This window comes from Amblyomma mixtum, chromosome 4 (genome assembly GCF_055824585.1).
Source record: "Amblyomma mixtum isolate Tamu chromosome 4, ASM5582458v1, whole genome shotgun sequence".
NCBI classification, from domain to species: domain Eukaryota; kingdom Metazoa; phylum Arthropoda; class Arachnida; order Ixodida; family Ixodidae; genus Amblyomma; species Amblyomma mixtum.
The window spans coordinates 111,438,853-111,459,730 of record NC_143015.1 but is presented as its reverse complement, the minus strand read 5'-3'; the positions used below and the strand labels follow the sequence as shown (position 1 = coordinate 111,459,730).

General features: G+C 50.9%; 2 protein-coding genes across 12 annotated transcripts in view; both read right to left on the bottom strand.

The window, feature by feature from the left end:
* Positions 1–20,878, bottom strand: part of LOC149347887 (uncharacterized) — a 129,863-nt gene that overhangs the window by 26,676 nt on the left and 82,309 nt on the right. The window contains exon 14 of one of the 10 annotated variants that reach the window (XM_089587694.1): positions 622–758. The exons of the other annotated variants lie outside the window; for them this stretch is intronic. The gene's annotated coding sequence lies outside the window, so the exon portion shown is untranslated. Of the gene's footprint in view, positions 1–621; positions 759–20,878 lie in introns of those variants that run through there. 10 annotated transcript variants of the gene reach the window in all.
* LOC149347888 (uncharacterized) overlaps positions 1–20,878 on the bottom strand; it is a 356,391-nt gene that overhangs the window by 305,191 nt on the left and 30,322 nt on the right. The window lies entirely within an intron of this gene.

Sequence of the window (20,878 nt, the reverse complement as noted above, 5' to 3'; positions counted from 1 at the left end):
GGGGAGTGTGCTATAGGACACCTCACTCCCTTTTAACACCCATATAGGTGTATTCCTGTTTAGAGTGCAGGGTTGATACGCGAGCAGGGCACAGTTACGACAGCCGCGAGGCAGTGCAACAGCAATGAAGATCACAAGAACCCACTCTCTCCTGCATGCGCAATCTTTTTTTTTTTCAACGGGTACGTCAAGGAAACTTGTCCACTCGTCACCGTGACGTCCATCGACGTCACCGGTAGCTGCGCACTCGGCTATGCAGCCGCGACAGAGGAAGCTCCGCTGTGAACGCCAAGCACTTAAAAGCCCGGTGTTTTTGCCGCTTAACGCGCTCTACAACCGACGTGGCATCGAAGGGAAGAGGTGCGGAAAAATATTAACGGAACATGCTACTGGCTCGTAATATTTTTCACGCGTTACCTAATTTGAATTGCCAACTATGGCATGTGCATGCTGGTAGTGGATGCTAGTGCGCTTTTTCTAGGACAAACGATTATTGTTTTGTTTTTTTTTACGCGGAGGGCGCGAGGAACAGAATATCGAGCTCCGTTTACTCATGTCCGCACCTGTACATGCCAGTAACGTGCTCCTCCAGCTCACCTGCCCCCCTTGTCAGGCGGGACGTGCGTCGGCGTCGGAGCAACACCCACGTGACCGAAGCAATGACGAAGCTAACGGTGCAGCGGCAGGCTAGACCTGCCCAACCGTTGTCTTCTCCAGCAAGGGATGCATGAGCCTGACGGGAGACCGGAGCAGGTGCCCTGCAGTTCGACACGAAACAACGATCAGCGATGATCACGACAAAGGCAAGTAACTGCACGCCTGGCTTCGTATTGTTAATCGGAGCTAATGTAACGCGTTTGCGCTGATTGCTCGTTTATAGCACACACACTGCGGAGCTTGTTTCCTGCACCGATGTTCGGCAACTTTTGAAGCGAAAAGCTTCACTACGCGCACCACAGCCGCGCTTCGCGTGAGCCGGCGGAGCCAAGATTTGCCACAGCTGCGCATGCGTGAAACCGAGTGACGTCATGCGCGGCACAAATAAAAAGATAAAAGAAAAACAGTGCGCCAGGAAACACTCATATCTCGGTGGACACCCGAACCACGCCGTAAGGGAAGGAAAATGAAAAGAAAATTGGTTTTAAGGAAAGGAAACGACGCCTGTCTCTCTCATATCTCCGTGGATACCCGAACCAAACCGCGTCGTAAGGGCCTTAAGGAAAATTAAATGAAATGAAAATTGGTTTTAAGGAAAGGAAATGCCCGTCTCTCATATCTTGGTGCACACCCGAAAGGAATGCACACCACAGGACACGTCTCTTAAGCAACCTTCTAAGACAGCACCGTATTCACTAGACGCGCGTCCCCTCTTCCGCCTCCGTACAGGCAGTGTGTGGACGGCCGAACGCCTCCACCGTTATCGTGGAGCTCCCAGTGCACTGTGCGCGAATTGCGACAGCCATGACGTCAAGTCAAGCGCAACTGAACCCTTTCGCTTGTATATCCATGCTTAATCAGAGCTAAGTCACAGCCTAATTTCTTGCTACTTTATTTTACTCTACAACGTCAGCCTTTAACCCTCCCCTCCCCCGAGGCGTGTCACTACAAAAATGTAGCAGGCGAAACTTTTCTTCGCTTCGTATATGCTTTCCTAACTGAGCTAAGCCACTGCTAATTTTTAGTGATTTTGTACTTTGTTTAATATCGCCGCTTCTTTCAGCAAACCAAAAAGAGAGGAAATATCTGCAAGTGGACTATCTCGTAAAAGTAGATTGGGGTGGAAGGCTTATGGTTTATGGAGGTTTTAAGGTCCCAAAGCGACTCGGTCTGTGAGAGACGCCATAGTGAAGGGCTCCAGAAATTTCGACCACCTGTTGGGGTTTTTTAACGTGCATGACATCACACAGCACACGGGCGAGAATTTCGCCAGCATCGTAATTCTACCGCCGCGGTCGGGTGGGCCTAGTCAAGCCCATAAAGAGGCTTTTTGTCCACGACCCTCAGCATTTTTGCGGTGCTGAAATAAAGATTTGATTTGATTTGATTTGGTCTTTCGGGTCAGCAGCCGAGTTTCATAACCGCTGCTACTAACTGGGGCGGAAGGGAATGGAATGTGAAAATATCTTTATTGTATTCTACAGTGAACACATTCCCAATTGGGGTGGAGGAGAATGTGTTCATTGCAGATTACAGTAAAATATTTTCCCCTTAGCCGTTCGCGTTCTGCGCACAAAAATAAAAAAAACTATGGGGCACTTTGGCAGCCTGAAGTGCACTAGGCGAAAGCCTTTGTCGCGTTGCGCCTCACTGGCTTTTAAACCAGGCGACGCGTTTAGCCGCCGCTGACCCATGCATTCATGGATCTTTCGCTGCTGCGTGTTTGGTGAGTCGCCCTTCTTCCGCCGAGCCGAACCACTTGGTGCGGAATCACTGCACCGCTTGGGAGCCATCCTCCTCCACTAGCTGCCGCACACCCACTGACGACGGAGCAGCGCTCGACGCCGCCGCGCCGACAGCGCCACCTGTCAACGAAGATGACGTCAAATTTTGGCAGCTGCGCTCGATGAGTCACCCCAGGCGCTGGATGCAACCCCGGACAGACGGACGGAGAGGAGAATGAGCCATTAAAGCCTTTCGCTTTAAAATGCGATTTGCTGTAAGCTCACCTCCAAAGTGATGAAGACATTTCTTCCTATGTGCCAGAGGTCACTCAATGAATAAGCAGGCCAACGGAAATAGTTGAAAATGAACTACATATTCATTATTAGTCAGCCTTCCTGCTAGTTGGTCGATGGTTTATGGCTTATGGCTTATGAGAGTTTACCGCCCCAATGCAGCTCAGGCTATAGGGGACGCTGTCGTGACGGGATCAGGAAATTTCAACCACATGGGGTTCTTAACGAGCACTTACATAGCACCATGCCGCTAGTTAGCGTGTCTTGGCTGTACCTGTTTGCCATACCTTGCTGATGACGCTAGCTCGAAACAAGCGCTCCTCTAACTCCAAAAGGCTGGTTTTAAATATTGCTGACAGTAGTAAGTGAAATATCACGTATAGGATGAGGGTTGGTTATAAAAATGACGTCTCACAACTACTATCATACTGACAAACCCACACTCAGGGGCAGGAGTTCTTGTTCCCCAAACAACGCAGATTTCTCCTCATGCTGACGGCTGTGTCCCTGTATATATATGAGTAGCCCCGGTGCAATGTGTCCGGGAGACTCCAAAGTATTCGCAATTCGGCGTTCCGTTTTGGTTTTGGTTTATGGGGTTTAACGTCCCAAAGCGACTAAGGCTATAAGAGACGCCGTAGTGGAGGGCTCCGGAAATTTTGACCACCTGGGGTTCTTTAACGTGCACTGACATCGCACACTACACGGGCCTCCAGAATTTCTCCTCCAAAGAAATTCTAGCCGCCGCGGCCGGGATCGAACCCGCGTCTTTTGGGTCAGCAGCCGAGCACCATAACCGCTGAGCCACCGCGGCGGCGTTACACGGTACTTCGAAAGTATATCGAAGACAGATACCAACCTTCCTTGGCTGTCGGACTTCACCTCTGGGAAGTCCTCCCCGACTCCGGCCAGCTTCCACATCCAAAGCGCCGACAGCTACCCTGTAAAAGCGAAGTTAACCTCACGTTAATCTTGAAGAGGCAACAGCAGCAGCGGTTCGAGTCCCAGCTAGTGACGAACAGTGAATTAAACAAACGCGCGGCCTTTCACGATACCCCCGGTCTCCGGCACCGCGACTACTGCAGCACCAGTGCAAAGAACCGATAGCGAGGTAAAAAAAAAACACGGCATAGGCCACAGATTTAGTCAGGAAATGACTGCTCCCGTGGCTAAAGGTTGCTCGAGCATCGTGAAAGCCCACGCGTTCATTTATTCCGCTATTCGACACTAGCTCTGACTTGAACGATGCAAGCGACGCGTGGTATACGAACGTGGGGTGATTGGCGTACGTTACGTGCAAGCGAAATGCCACGCTAGTAGGCGTGCGAAACAGTATTGAGAGATGTAAACGTGAAACGTTACGAGGGCAGCGCGCTTACATTTACAATTCGATGAGCAGGTCTATACGCGTTCCCTTATTCCACCTCCGCAGAAAGAGGGATTGCAGTTTCATCCGTGCACTCTCTAAACAGACAGGAGTAAAAGAGAGTAAAGTTGTCCTCTAGAGCACACCCTTTAAAAAGGGAGTGTGATAGAGGACAACTTTACTCCCTTTTTACACCCATATAGGTGTATTCGTGTTTAGAGTGCAGGGTTTATATGTGAACAGGGCACATGCGGGCACAAGAGAGTCGTACGGCAATGCAATAGCAAGGAGGGCACACGAACCCACTGTCTCCTGTATGCGCAATCTTTTTTTTTTTCATCAGGTACATCAAGGAAACTTGTGTACTCGTCACCGTGGCGTCCATCAACGTCATCCACAGCTGCGCACTCGGCTATATAGCCGCCCCAGAGGAAGCTGCCCTGCGAACGTCACTCAGAACGTCACAAGTTCATTCAAGTGGGACCAATGGGTGGTACCACTGGTACACAGGGTGAGGACCTCCTCATTGGCGTAGAATGTTCAGACTGGTATCAAACGAATCAGCACGTTACGAAGCATAAAATTACGGGTCGAATCGAAGCGAAGCCTTTGATAGGGATTCGCATCGGCGACGTTTGGTTCCCCAAACCCTGACTTCTAACTTCTGACGTCAGTTACGGCCGAACTAATAGACTCGAAGTGATGTCCAACGATTTGTCTTCTTGCGCTGTATACGTTGGAATCAAAAAAGAAGATATTCGGATATAACAAAAATTTTTGTACCGGATACAACGAAGATGGCGAATGACGCAATATTCGTTCGATATTGCTAACGCTCAACACTCCTACGCTGCTTCAGCATTTTACTCTTTTTTATACTTTCAGCTAGAAGGCCTCCATCTTCCTCTCGCCTTTTCTCCGCCGCGGTGGCTCAGCGGTTATGGTGCTCGGCTGCTGACCCAAAAGACGCGGGTTCGATCCCGGCCGCGGCGGTTGAATTTCTTTGGAGGAGAAATTCTAGAGGCCCGTGTACTGTGCGATCTCAGTGCACGTTTAAGAACCCCAGGTGGTCGAAATTTCCGGAGCCCTTCACTACGGCGTCTCTAACAGCCTCAGTCGCTTTGGGACGTTGAGCCCCATAAACCAAACCAAACAAAACCTTTCTTCCGTGATCGCTGATAGCTCGGGCCCGTCAGTGACCAAATAAGGCGATGCTCGGAGGCGTTGCCGAATAACCACGTGAACTTGAGCCCCACGTCAGTGAAAGTGGTGTATAGACGCTGCGTTAGATTGCGACTGCGGGACAAATTGCGAATGCGTGGATCCACCGCTGACAGAGTGCGGGGTATGCGAAGTTCAACGCCACGGACCAGCACGTGGTGTGTAGAGACGCCGCATAGTGGACGGCTGCGGATTGCAGGGGAGCTCTTGAACAGCCGGACCCTATCGCGACACCAGTGTCCATGGTTAAGACAATAACCCGAGGGAGAGCTATTAAGGCGAAAGCCTTTAATGCCTCATACTGTCGTTAGCAGACGCTGTCGGCAGCCGTGTCGACAGACGCGTCGGCAGATTTGTCGGCCTTTCGGCGTCACTGCTTAAAAAGAAACTGCACCGAGGGTGGGAATCGAACCAGAGCCTTTGGCATTAGAAGCGGAGACACTACCACTCCGCCACGAAGGCTCAAGGCTCGAGCATGAATAAAGGGCGCATCTAGTGAATGAATGGGTTTCATAAATAAAATAAAGGAATAAAGTGAAGGAAAGAAAAAATAAAAATAAGAAAATGAACAAAAATAATAAGAAGAAAGTAAAATAAAAATAATAAAAAGAGCAAAAAAGCAAAATATGAAAAATAATAAATAAATAAAAACAAACAGTGCGCCAGGAAAGGCCTTCGCCTTGCAGCACTTTAGAGAGCCAAAGTGCCCCCTGAATTTTTGTTCTGCGCTGGAGGAAAGGCGCCCCGCAATTTCCCTATGTTTTCCCTATGCCTTTGTGTTCGCTGAGCTGAGCGCTAGTAGCAGCGACAGGAGGCGACAGGCCATCGAGTTGCGTATGTCTTCCGACACCTGTCGCGGCGCGGCGCTCGGCGCGGCGCTGGGCGCGTAGGCGCTGCGCTCGTGCGCCTCGGATGGGATGAGCCTTTAAATACGCCTTCGCGTTCCTGAAAACCAATTTTCAAGTTTTTTCCAAGTAGGGGAGCAAATATATACGTCCCGTTTTGCCTTAGCAATCTTTTCTTCGTCCTGAGTGTACGCTAAAGTATTTGTCAGTTTGAAAAGCAAAGTGTTTACGAGATACCCATTACCGGTCAGAGACCATAAAGTTGGGCTTAACGTCGGCCATGAAAAACTAGTATGTTCTGCAGCCCACACAGTAAGTTCGGCAGGTGCCTTCGCGGCGGCTATTTCAGTGGAGCTAAATATTTCCGACAATAATTCCGGTGCATTGCACACCGCTTCTATCTAACCAGTTATTTCAAGAAACGCCATATTATCACAATTCACGACAGAAACTCGTCACTAGCGTCTTAATCGCCAGTGCCTCTCTCAGCCGGCAGCGTTCCAATCTCAGGTGGCAGCGTTCCGTTCCAGGTTGGTAACTTTTTAATCGCAATCACTGTTGGCGGCACTCAAAACACGAAAAAGCGTCAGTTTCAAATGGCAGCGTTCCATTCCCTGTCAGTCGAGTCCCATTTTTAAGGCGAAAGCCTTTAACGCCTCATCGTCGTCAACAGAAGGCTGTCAGCAGAGGTGTCACGCTTGTGACGGGTGTCCACCGAGATATGAGAGACAGTTACTTCGTTTTACGGTCCCTCTTTCTTCTTTCACTCCCACTTCCTCCCTTCCTGTACGGTGCGATTGAGGTGTCCACCGAGATGACAGAGAACTGCGCCATTTCCTTTCCTCAAAAAGCGTTGCGTTCAAAGGGCAAGGCATCGCGCCGACCGGGTGGTGGCGTTCCGTGGACTGCTTGGCAGCGCTACAACACGCTGTCGCGTCCTAAAGGCGAAGCTTAACCGTCATTAATCAGCAGTTAATTAGTATTTAGTCATTAATCAGTAATTAACCACTAATTAGTAATATGTCGTTACATAGTCATCAATTATGTGTGACGGCATACAGCGGTGACGTCACCAGTGTCACATAGGCAAAGTGGTGGTGGTGGTGAAAACTTTTATTTTGTGAAAAAGAGTTTGGGAGCCACAGAGTGGCCCCGCTACATGGTCGGCGTCCCTAGTCCGGGACACCGCACGACGAGGCCCCGTCTCTCGTCCGTTCCACCAGAGCCCTTTGGGACTCAAGCGAGGAGCAGTTGAGGAGGGCAGTCTCCCATGCCTCTCTGGAAGGGGTAGGGGAAGGCGGAGGTGGGGATTTTGAGTACATGCCCACACCATGAGATATCACAGGTCTCCCCACAGTGTGGGCATCGCCCATCCGTGTTAGGATCGTAATGTTTTATTATTGCAGGACAGAGTAGAGTACCTGTCTGCAGGCACCTTAAAGTTCGCTCCTCCGTCTTACTCAGCCCTTTTGCAGGGGCCGGGAAAATGCGGTGGTTGTCGCTATAATGTGTTAATATTTCCCTGAATCGCAGCAGCGGCTGGTTAGTCTCCGAGCCAGAAGAGCTGGGATGAGGAGCCCGGTGAGTAAGCGCTCGGGCAGCCGCGTCAGCGGCCTCATTACCTCGTAAGCCCTGGTGGCCAGGAGCCCAAATGATTCGTTTGGGTGTTGGATCAGTGGCAGTCCGTCGTAGAATACAAGCAGCTAAGGGGGAGATCTCCCCTGCCAAGTAATGTTCACATGCTTTTCGGGAGTCCGTGATGATTATTCTCGAATTGTTGTGGGTGGCAGCAAGCGCTATCGCTACTTCCTCGGCCCGCATTGAATTCGGGGCTCGAAAGGAGAGTCCATCAACGTGCATTTCCTGGTGAACGACAGCGGCCGAGTAAAATCCCGTGGGCGATGGCCCTGCTACGTCTACATAATATACACCGGGTCGGGAGCCGTGTTGTCTCTCAAGAGCCCGAGCCCGCGCTTGTCGTCTGTTTTCATGCATGTCGGTGTCCATGTTACGGGGGAGCGGGGAGACCCAGAGCATATGGCGCCATAGTACTGGGATACGCTCCGCCTCCTCTGGAGTGCAGTCGTGTTGGATGTGTAAGCGGTTTAGCAGGCGGCGCCCAGGAGCCGTCTGCGTGAGCCGCGTGTATTGGTTCACGAGGTGGACCTCCCGCAGCTCCTGGTATTAGTTTAGCACCCCCAATGCCTTGAGTTTGGCATTAGAGGTAGCCACCGGGAGATCCAGGGCTCGCTTAGTTGCCTTGCGGATGATGGCGTCTATTCGCGCCTCGTCTTGCTTAGTTGTGCGGAGATATGGCACGGCGTAGAATCCGGCTAGTCACGAAGGCATAGACGAGCCGAAGCGCGTACCTGCCCCGCAGACCACCCCGCTTGTTGGAAACGCGGCGGATCATGCGCCCTACCTGTTCGCCTACTCTCTTGAGTTTCGCAATAGTGGAGTCCGGTCTGAGTCTCTGGTGAATGAAAAGGCCCAGAATACGGAGCTCCTCCACCTCTCTAATAGGACCTCCTGACAGAGAGATGTGTATTGCTGTCCTATCCTTTGGGTTCGCTCTGACATGCAGAAGTGGTGCGGAAACGGCTTTCGCCTCTGTGCACTTTAGACAGTCGAAGTGCCCGCTGAATTTTTAAGTCCCAGTCCCACTCCAGGGTGTATCAGTCACAATCGGTATACCGTCCCATCACTTGCGGCGACGGCCGACAACCGTTACAGACAACAGATTTGTACTCGGCTGCGTATCGAGAAGCCCGCGAACTGCGCCGTCTGCTCGTGTTGCTGTGCAATGCGGATAATGATACGTTGGAGCCGTCCAGCACCAGTCGCTCCCGGGCACGCGGGGATGACACGCCGAAGACAGTAGAAATCTCCGCGGGCATAGAAGTGCACGTATTGGCAGACTCTAAGAGCCGACAAAACGTGCGCTATGGCCTCACCCACTACTCGCCGGCCAGTCGTCTAACTGGAATGCTGGTAAATATTCATGCAATGGCCGTGAACGTAGTACGCCTTCCATGCGCAGACGGCTTCCCGACAGGACGCTATACGGGCGTTTCCGCGGTTATTTCATAGTAGATGTGTTTGCGTTCCTCTCCCTCAGAAATAATATAGTGAAGGTCGTCTGCATTTCATGAGTGAACTCGAAGGCGCAGGATGAACTCGTAAAAACTGCTGGAACAGTCACAACCACTACGCCTGCGGTACGGTTACCCGTCCCCGAAAAGGGGCCAGGACAGAGGCCAGATTCCGAAAAACGTATTCGCCATCTCAATGCTATTTTTAAACACGACATTCTTTTAATCTAAACCTTTTCATCGATATGCATCAATGGACAGCGTTCTTGATATTTCAGTAGAACGCGGCGCTTCTCGACGCTAGGCCTTGTCGCAAAGGCTTGTCCATGTGGTCGCCGTAGCCTCTCCGACCGACGGGGCGGCGGGGAAGTTAATCGCTGCCATCTTGAGCAACTTTAGGTCATTAGGCTTACGAAAGCCTCGACCCCCCCCCCCCCCCCCTTGAATACCTTGAAGCAGAAGCACGCGGTACTGAATCAGCTCGCGCACGCAAATGCCGGCTACATCTCGTTAGCGGACATAGATTGAGTCAGACGCAGAGTGTTCATCGGCTAAACTAGAGGAGTAATGCGACCAACTCTGCAACGCAACTGCGCCCAAACAGAGAACACTGTGATCGCCGGGCAAATGAAAACGCAGGCTGCTGAATGATGACCAGATGCTCAAACCATACTGCACCGGAGTAACCATGTCTCGCTGTGGACGCACCTGCTTCCCATCGCAGCCCTTGTAGATGGTATCGTTTCCCATTACTAGCGGACCCCGCAGTCCTCACCTTATGCGATGACGTGTCGATCCGCCGCAGTGACAGCCGCTGTGGAAAGCTGTTGCTTGTCGCACGCATAACTCCAGGTGTCCGTCAGAGTGCCTCCGTTAGCTTCGAGGAGCCCCCGACGCGCCTTCTAATGAAGGCCGGTCTCAGGCCCCGGACAATGCGCACTGGCCTCCTCCCGAACTGACGTTGGAGACGCGTCTGGTTAGGCGGATGACTGCTCTGTGGGAAGGCCACGTCAGCGGAGCACCGCGTGAACACGTGCTTTTCTTCTCTCTCTCTCCTTTCTGTTTCTACAAGTATCGCGCTCCCACTGGCGTCAGTCTTCTGTGCCACCCTCCTCAGTTCCACCTCACTCACAGAAATTGGTTTTGAGGAACGGAAAGACGTAGCCACTGCTGCACATCTAGGTAGACACCCGAAACGCGCCGTCAGTGGAGAGGTGAAGGACGGAGTGAACGAAGGAAGAAAGAGGCACCCTATTGGAGTTCCACTCATACGCGGCGGCCGCGTTTCGATGGAGGCAAATTAACCGGAGACCTCCACTACGGCACCTCTTTCTTCCTTTCTTGTTTCACTCCCTCCTTCATCCCTTCCCTTACGGCTCGGTTTGGGTGTCCACCGAGATAAGCGAGAGTTACTGCATCACTTCCTTTGCTCAAAACTAATTTTCAATCCTCAAACGCAAAAGGCGTCCATTGCTGTGTGACGTCCGCAGTTCGCAATTAGTAGCGAGGTGCTGGAAGTAGTAAGGCAATATGTGTTCTTAGGGCAGGTAGTGACCGCTGATCGGGATCGTGAGAGTGATAAGATTGGGGTGGTGGTGGTGGAGAAAAACTTTAATATGCAAAGAGAGTTTGAAGGTCAAAAAAACCCTGCTACATCGTCGGTATCCTCAGTCCGGGACACCGCACGACGAGGCCCCGTCTCGCGCCCGCTTTACTAGAGCCCTTTGGGACTCTCCACAGTGCGGGCAGCGCCCATCTGTATTCGGATCGAAGTTTTGCTATGGCAGAACAGAGAAGAGTTCCTGTCTGCAGGCGCCGCAGAGTTCGCTCCTCCGCCTTACACAGCCACTTAGCAGGTACTGGGTAGAGACGGTGGCTGTCGCAATAATGAATTAAGATTTCACGGTCTCTCAGACCATGAATGGCAGTTTACCAATATCCCTCAAGATAGAAGTATACAATAGCCGTATCTACCGGTACTCACCTATGGGGCAGAAACGTGGAGGCTAACGAAGAGGGTTCTAACGAAGAGGGTTCACCTTCAAGCGCGACTAACGTGTACCCTGTCCCAGGGGGCCAGTTCTGCGCCTTTCTTTTGCTTTCGAAGCTCAAGGTCATTTGAAGGTGAAAAATGGTCGTACGGCGAAAGCTGCTCTAGGTACCGTAACGAAGCTTTCGCGTCCCGCCGCCGTGGCTCAGTGGTTAAGGCGCTCGTCCACCGAGTCGGTTCGAACCCGACCGCGACGGTCGCGTTTCGATGGAGGCGAAACGCAAAAGGCGTCCTTGTGTTGCGATGATGATGATATCAACTTTATTTTCCACCAGATAAGGAAGCCCCCTACTCCCCGTCCCCGGCACGCAGGCCTTGGTGACGTGGGCCGGGACCTCCGCGATTAGAAGCAGGCGAAGAGGTCTTGATTCCGCGCGGCTTCTTCCGCCAGGCGGATGGCTTGTTGCTGTGAAGCAGGGCCTAGCTCCGCAGCAGGGCTTTCCAGGTTTCTCTACAATATATGTTTTCGTTAGCCCCTGGGGAGCTAGCGCATTCCCAGATTATGTGGTCGAGGGTCCCTCTCGCCCCACAGTGCTTGCACTTATCGTTTTCTTTGTTATCTCTATGAACATGACATGCCCAGACCGGGTTTACGAAGTTCCCAGCTTGGAGGCGTCGCCATGCGATTGCCTCCCTATTGTTTAGACTTTTATCAGGTGGGGGCGCCAGTCTCCTCCACCACCCGTGTGCCGTGCGATGTCGGTGGACGTCAAAGATCCCCAGGTGGTCGAAATTATTCCGGGACCTCCATTACGGCACCTCTTTCTCTCTTCTCTCACTCCCACCTTCCTTTCTACCTTACGGCGCGGTTCAGGTGTCCACCGAGATATGTGAGAGATACTGCGCCATTTTCTTTCCTCAAAAACCGTTTCTGCCACTACGTCATAAATGCCAACGCATGCAGCGCACATCTGTCACTACCGCCTCGTCACGTAGCTTAAAGCACGACTGAGGGCTGGCTGGCTGGTTTGAGGTGTCCACTCTTCCAAGAGCGCAGTTATGTGCATTTCCTTTGCTTTCCAAGCTCCAGGTCCATTGGTTTCGTAGCTTAAAGCTCATCAAGGTCATTTGAAGGTGAAAACCTCAAGCGCCGCAAAGAAAGCCCGAGGTCCCGTAGTGATGCTTTCGCTTCAAAAAAATTCAGGGGGGGGGGGGGGCACTTTGTTGACCTAAAGTGCGGTGAGGCGAAAGCCTTAAGCGCGGTGTTGCTGCTTGTGTCACTGATGTGTTGTTAAGATGTTAAGCTTCGCCTCTAAGGGTGAAACGCGACAGCGCTTCCAGGGAGTCCACAGAACACAATCGCCCGTTCGGTTCTACGCCTTGCTCGTCGGTAAACTGGTTTTTGAGGAAAGGAAATGTATCTGTCTCGCATATCTCCATGGACACCTGAACCTCGCCGTAACGGGAAGGGAGGAAGATGGGAGTGAACGAAGACACTGCATTCACTAGACGCGCCTTTGTTCATTCCAAACCATCGAGCTGGCATGGCGGAGTGGTTAGCATGCTCGTCTCGCACTCCGGAGACCGGGGTACGATTCCCGAACTCGACCGACTTCCTATTCGGTTTTATTTATTTAGCTGGCCTGATTTGAAAGGTTAATTAGGCTAATTGGGTGATTAAGCAACTAACTAGACTCTGGCCTGCTTAGAAAATTTATTAGGCTAATTGGGTGATTAAGCAATTAACTAATCTCAGTGCCACTTACTTGGAGCATCACTATACGATCCCATTAATTGGTTGCATGGTTACTAGCCAAACTACTATTGGCCCCGTTTGAACATCGCACACTGTGACGCCACGACCATTTCGACCAATTGAAAAGCGTGACATTTTTGTCGTCAACTATTGCTTACAACGATGAGGCATTAAAGGCTTCAGCCTTAATAAGCTGCGGTTTAACCACTGTTGAACCTGGCTAGAGAGCGAAAGCTGTGGTGCATCGGGCAACTAGACGTGGCTTGGCGTCCGTAACATTGACTGCGTTCCCGACACTGGATAGGTAGCCAGTTAATGGTTGATCGGGAGAGGTTGCTCACCCATCAACGCTGCGGCCTATTGCTACAGTGCCGCGTCTCTGGCACGACGTTGTCAGCGCTAGCGCATGCAGCCCACCTCTCTCTCACCAACGACACGAACCTCGAAGCGATGTCAGGCGTCCACTGCCTCCGGGACCCCCGGGGGCAGTTAGAACGTATAGAACGTTGTCAACGCTAATACCAACGAGCCGCCGCTGTAGCTCGTAGCCATATGTTTGGCTGCTGACCCGAAAGACGCGGGTTCGATCCCAGCCGCGGCGGTCGAATTTCGATGGAGGCGAAATTCTAGAGGCCCGTGTACTGTGCCATGTCAGTGCACGTTAAGGAATCCCAGGTGGTCGCAATTTCCGGAGCCCTTCACTATGGCGTCTCTCATAGCCTGACTCGCTTTGGTGGTGGTGGTGTAAAACATTTATTTATACTATATACAAGAGAGGTATTGCTTGGACCGTGCCTGAAAGGCCCGGCCCTCACAATCACTAGAAGGGATCCCTAGTCCGGGACCCCTGTGGCCTCCGCAGCGGCCCGGGCTCTTGTCACCAGGGCTCGTTGGTCCTGGAGAGTTGAGCAGCCGAGCAGGGCAGCCTCCCAGTCCTCTCGGGTGGGGTGGGGGTGGGGTGGGAAAGCAGGATTGGCAGGGCATGCCCACACCATGTGATACGTGTCCGCAAACACTTCCCCACAGTGTGGACACTCGCCCGAAAAGGCCGAATTCAAAACGTTTGAGCACTGCCGGGCACAGTACCGTGTTAGTGTACAGGCGAAGAAGCCAACGCTCCTCTGCCTTCTTGAGGCCTTTACACGGGGGTGGGTATCGGCCGTGAGCGTTTTGATACAGGAGAGAGATCTCCCGAAAAGTAATAGCCGGATTGAAATCAGTAGCGCTTTGGGACGTTAAACCACATAAACCAACCATGAACGTCGACGGTGTACAGCTTCAGTGCCGCGTTTCTGGCAAAACGTTGTAATCTCTCTCACCAACGCCACGTAACTCGAAGCGCGCTTCAGGCGTCCACTGACCCAGGAGCAACGGAGTCAGTGAAACTCGCGGAACATGGCGTAGTAAAGTTTTTCGCTTTAAAAGACGTCGGCAGAGACCTCGGACTGATTACGTGTGCGAAGGCGTGAGCTCGCCCGCACACTTTGTGAACGCAGTCGCCGCGCGCTGTAGCGTGATGCTTGGTTTGGTTTGGTTTGGTTTATGGGGTTTAACGTCCCAAAGCGACTAAGACTGTGAGAGACGCCGTAGTGGAGGGCTCCGGAAATTTCGACCACCTGGGGTTCTTTAACGTGCACTGACATCGCACAGTACACGGGCCTCTAGAATTTCTCCTCCAAAGAAATTCTAGCCGCCGCGGCCTGGATCGAACCCGCGTCTTTTGGGTCAGCAGCCGAGCACCATAACCGCTGAGCCACCGCGGCGGCGTAGCGTGATGCAACCCGATGCCACACAGCTAGCGATTCTACCTCTACATGGCTCTACGTGCCGCCCCGCACCCCTTGTGATCTTCGCGTTCACTTCGTGAAGGCAGTCGCGGCCCTACGGCGGAAAAGATTATGCGCAACGAAAACAAAGAAGTACATCGAGCATCCATCGAGCATCGAGCATCCAGAGTGTCGACCCATTTTAATCAACGCCATCACAAATTCGACGAACTGAAATTGTTCATTCTTCAGTCAGGCTTCAAATCGACTGGGGACAGAAAATACAGAGAAGCATTCCTAATCCACAAATTTAAAACGCTGCAACCAACTGAGATTAACATGTCCAGAGGAAACCTGGAATCTCTCAGGTACATTTCAGGGTTAGCATCATCTTAAATTTACAAATGTCTTGCACGTGGTCAGACCATTTCCTAGAACCTCGCATAAGTATATTATCTTTTCAGGAGGACACAGGGGCGCGATGGGGGGCTCGGGCGTGGAGGTAGACAGGGACAAGCCCTTGTCCATGTCTGCTTCTATGTCCGTGTCTTTTGTTGCGCCCCTGTGTCCTACTGAAAAGTTATGAACCAACACGCCCAAATACAAGTACTTCTGAGTATACTGTCGCTCATTGCACCCTTCCCACGTCATATCTTCCACCACATTTCCGGCCTTCTCACCCTCTCCCTTTGTTCACCTTTTTTTTTCTTCTTCTCCTAAACCCCTACTATCAGTTCTCGGAAACCATGACATTCCTGTTACCCCCTCTGCCCCCACCTTTTGGCTTTCTCTGAACTCGAGCCATTCCCCCCCCCCCCCCCCCCCTGCCTTGTCCTTCCTTGGACATGTCCCCCCTTTCGTTCTCCTTCCAGTGCCAGCCTATTTTGTTTGCCTTGTTCTCATTTCCCTGTAATTCTCTTGTCTGAGTTTTTCAGGTCCATCCAGCGCCAACCCCCCGTCGCAGCCCCTTCGAAGCCTTTGTTCATTACACACTCTGAGGATATAAGTTTTTCCACTATTGCAGCTTAACGAATCAAGATTCACCTCCCTCCCCTTCCTGACACGCATCCCCTCTCACACCACTTTCCTTCCCCACCCCCGGGGCCTTCCTCCTCGGAGCGAAGGTCCTATTTAATCCCTGCCAATGATGAACGCTTTGCCCAGACGAAGACAAGTCCCCTTGTCGAAACGTTGGCTCAAGCAACCTGAGGTTTTCCCCTCCCTTGTACATTTTGTGATCGCCAAGGACCATCTACCACACCCTCTCTCGACCATGGACTCCTACAATTAAAGGAGGACGTCCTCACTGAAACACCAAGAAGCGGCGAACACATAGTGCTAGCGCTCGACATAAAGGGAGCCTTCGATAACGTGGGACATGCGGCCATCATGGAAGGTCTCAATAACATAAACTGTGGAAGCAGAGCCTTCCGTTATGTTAAAGCCTTGCTCACGGAACGAACAGCTACGTTAGGCATCGGAGATACAAGATCGGAGAGCTTCACGGTGCCAAACAAGGGTACCCCGCAAGGCTCAGTAATATCACCGCCACTATTCAACATAGCGGTGATAGGAATCACGAAAGCACTGGACGAAATAGAAAACATCAGCTACACAATGTATGCAGATGACATAACAATATGGACAACCACAGGCTCCCTAGCAGCTAAACAAGAGCGGCTACAAAGAGCAATCGACCATACTGAACAATACGCCAGGGCCAGAGGATTATCGTGCTCAGCAGAAAAATAAGAATACGTAAGAATCAAAAAAGCTACACGAAAATCATCATCAGCCTGACTACACCCACTGCTGGGCAAAGGCCTCTCCCTTGTCTCTCCAATTAACCCTGTCCTTTGTCAGTTGCCGCCACTGTATCCCCGTAAACTTCTTAATCTCATCCGCCCACCTAACTTTCTGCCGTCCCCTGCTACGTTTGCTTTCTCTTGGAATCCACTCCGTTACCCTTAAGGACCAGCGGTTATCTTGCCTTCGCATTACATGCCCTGCCCAAGCCCATTTCTTCCTCTTGATTTCAACTAAGATGTCATTAACCCGCGTTTGTTCCCTTACCCACTCCGCCCGCTTTCGATCTCTTAACGTTACACCTATCATTTTCCTTTCCATAGATCGCTGCGTTGTTCTTAACTTAAGCTGAACCCTCTTTGTTAGCCTCCACGTTTCTGCCCCATAGGTGAGTACCGGTAAGATACAGCTGTTGTATACTTTTCTCTTGAGGGATATTGGTAAGCTACCATTCATGATCTGAGAGAACCTGCCATATGCGCTCCACCCCATTCTTATTCTTCTAGTTATTTCCCTCTCATGATCCGGATCTGCGGTCACTACCTGCCCTAAGTAGACATATTCTCTTACTACTTCCAGCACCTCGCTACCAATGGCGAACTGCTGTTCCCTTGCTAGGCTGTTGAACATTACTTTGGTTTTCTGCATGTTAATTCTTAGCCCCACCGTTCTGCTCTGCCTGTCTAACTGATTGATCATGCTTTGCAGTTCTTGTCCTGAGTGGCTTAGCAAGGCAATGTCATCAGCGAATCGCAAATTACTCAGGTATTCTCCATTAACTCTTATCCCCAACTGTTCCCATTCCAGACCCCGGAATACCTCCTGTAAGCAGGCAGTGAAGAGCATTGGCGAGATCGTGTCTCCCTGCCTGACACCTTTCTGTATTGGAATTTTATTGCTGACTTTATGGAGAACTATAGTAGCTGTGCAATCGTTATAAATATCTTCCAATATTTTCACATAGCACTCTTCTACACCCTGATTCCGCAATGCCTGCATGACAGCTGAGGTTTGCACTGAGTCAAATGCTTTCTCGTAATCAATGAAGGCTATATAGAGCGGTTGGTTATATTCTGCGCATTTCTCTATCACCTGATTGATAGTGTGGATGTGATCTATTGTCGAGTATCCTTTACGAAAGCCTGCCTGATCATTTGGTTGACTAAAGTCCAAGGTTGTCCTGACTCTATTAGCCATTACCTTAGTAAATACCTTGTAGGCAACCGACAATAAGCTGATTGGTCTAATTCTTCAAGTCCTTGACGTCTCCTTTCTTATGAATTAAGATAATGTTATCGTTCTTCCAAGCTTCTGGTACTCTCGAGGTCACAAGGCATTGCGTATACAGGGTGGCTAGTTTTTGTAGCACAACCTCTCCTCCGTCCTTCAACAAATCTGCTGTTACCTGATCCTCACCAGCTGCTTTCCCTCTTTGCATTGCTCCTAAGGCTTTCTTTACTTCCTCCTTCGTTACTGGCAGGATGTGCCATTGCTGTGCTCGACTGCCTCCCTCCTTAGAGCATGCTCGATTTTCTCCATGTTAAACTTTCTTATGTCGGCTACCTTGCGCTTATTAACTTCGATAGCTCTGCAAGTTCTATCCTGTCTGTGGAGTTAGACGTCCTCATGCTTTGACGTTTCTTAATCAGATCTTTAGTCTCCTGAGATAGCTTGTTGGTATCCTGTCGAACCATCCTACCACCTACTTCTGCGGCGCACTCTGTAACGATAGCTGTAAGATTATCATTCATTCTATCAACACTACGGTCGTCTTCTTCAGTTAAAGCGGAAAATCTGTTTTGCAGCGACATTCTGAATTCCTCTACCTTCCCTCTTAATGCTAATTCGTTAATAGCCTTTCTCTTCACCAGTTTCCTCCGTTCCCTCTTCAAATCTAAGCTAACACGAGACCTTACCATTCTGTGGTCGCTACAACGGACCTTACCGAGGACCTCCACATCCTCTACGATGCCAGGCTGTGCACACAGTATGAAGTCTATTTCATTTTTAGTCTCACCATTGGGGCTCTTCCACGTCTACTTCCTGTTTGCTCGCTTGCGGAAGAAGGTATTCATAATCCGTAAATTATTTCTATCTGCGAACTCTACTAATAACTCTCCCCTACTGTTCCTATTACCTATGCCATAGTCACCTACCGCCTTGTCTCCAGCCTGCTTTTTACCTACCTTTGCATTAAAGTCGCCCATCAGTACAGTTTACTGTGATTTTACTTTGGTCATTGCCGATTCCACATCCTCATAGAAGCTTTCAACTATCTGGTCATCATGGCTTGATGTAGGCGCGTAGGCCTGCACCACCTTCAGCTTGTACCTCTTATTAAGCCTAATTACGATAGCTGCCACTCTCTCGTTAATACTGTAAACCTCCTCGTTGTTGCCAGCTATATCCTGATTAATGAGGAATCCCACACCTAGTTCTCGCCTATCTGCTAATCCACGATAGCACAGTACATGCCCGCCCTTTAGTACTGTATACGCCTCATCTGTCCTCCTAACCTCACTAAGCCCTATGACATCCCATTTAATACCGGCTAATTCCTCCAATAGCACTGCTATTGATAAGGTTCTTGCGTTAAACGTTGCCAGGTTCAGTTTCCAATGGCGGCCTGTCCGGAGCCAGAGATTCTTAGCACCCTCCGCTGCGTCACAGATCTGACCGCCGCCTTGGTCAGTTGCTCCGCAGCTGCTGGGGACTGAGGGCCGAGGATTAATTGGTTTGTTCATAGAAGGTTACGGCCATGTACTACACCAGGGTGGCCAAATCCTGTTCTGGTGAGGAAGTGCGTTGTCGGTTCTGTTCACCGAAATCAGGCCGCACTCCAAGCCTGGGTAGGCAATTCCATCGACACGCGGAGTCTTTTTTTTTAATCCGGTGGAGAATTGCGTGGCACCGGGATTCGAACCCCGGTCCTCTTGCACGAAAATACGACTCCTAAATCACCCTGAAACTCGGAAACGAGACAATATCTGAGAAAGCGGAAGTCAGGGTACTTGGAATGTGGCTGCAAAACACAGGACGATGTAGCAAAATCATTGCCTCTACTAAGAATACAACAGAGCAAGTCGCCAGAATCGTGTGAAGAATCAGCAGTAGAAAGAAGGGGATGAGAGAACAGGACCCCCTAAGACTCATAGACAGCCTCGTCACGAGCAGGGTAACGTACAGCCTACCCTACCACGAACTAAACAAGCAAGAGACTCTACAAATCGACACCCTACTAAAACGGCGCTATAAAACGGCGCTCAAACTTCCAATGTCCACACCAACCGAAAAACTAATGGCCCTGGGAGTATCGAACACCTTCGACGAACTACGAGAAGCGCAACGTAGGGCGCTTCTAGACGTAGACAGACTCATCAAACCAGAACGGTAAGACACCTACTGGAGAAATTACGGCTTCCTCTACGTACATAAAGAGGCAAGGAACAGATTAATAATGAAGACAGAAACAACATCCCGGTAAGACCAATACCCCGACACATGGATCCGAATTTACATCATGAAAGACGACAAGCCAGAGTCCGAGCACTCACCAGGGAACTCAGCGACAATCCCAACGTAGTCTACACGCAAAACGATCGCCGTTTTAACAGACGAAGGAGGGCAAGAAATAACCAGCGCAACAATAAACAACCCAAACATAGAAGCAGCTGAAGAAGCCGCCATTGCTCTGGCAATATCGCACGGCAACGCAACAGGACACAACCTCACTATAGTGACGGACTCCAAACAAGCATGTAGAAACTACACAAGAGACAGGATCGACCGCATCGCCAATCATATTCTACACACGACGAGAAGACACAAAAACACTAAACGTAGTATAGTGTGAGTTCCCGGACATGAGGGCATGAGGGGCAACGTGGCAGCAGACGAGTTAGCTTGAGGGTACGTCAACCGAGCAGACTCAGCGCTTTGCACCACAGGCACCTTTGACCCAGTTAACCCCACGTACTCAGATATACTGGATAATTACACGGGTCAGCGGAAACGCTACCCAGCCCCACACAAAAGGCTCACCAAAGAGGAGGCGGTAGACTGGCGCAGACTACAAACCGGTACCTACCCACACCTGCACAAACTACACAAGATTTTCCGTACACAATATGCAGACGAATGTCCGTGGTGTCAGGGTAAACCTACACTAGAACATGTCACATGGACCTGTTTAAGGCAGACTTAGAGCCACGAATAGACCACCCGAGTGTGATGCAGTGGGAGCACTTGCTGGCCAACGAGGACGAGGAAGCGCAACGATTCCTTGTGTGCCGAGCCACGATGGCAGCAGTCAAGTGCGGCATCCTTGCCCACGGATCGACCACAGCGCCCAGTGACCCGTA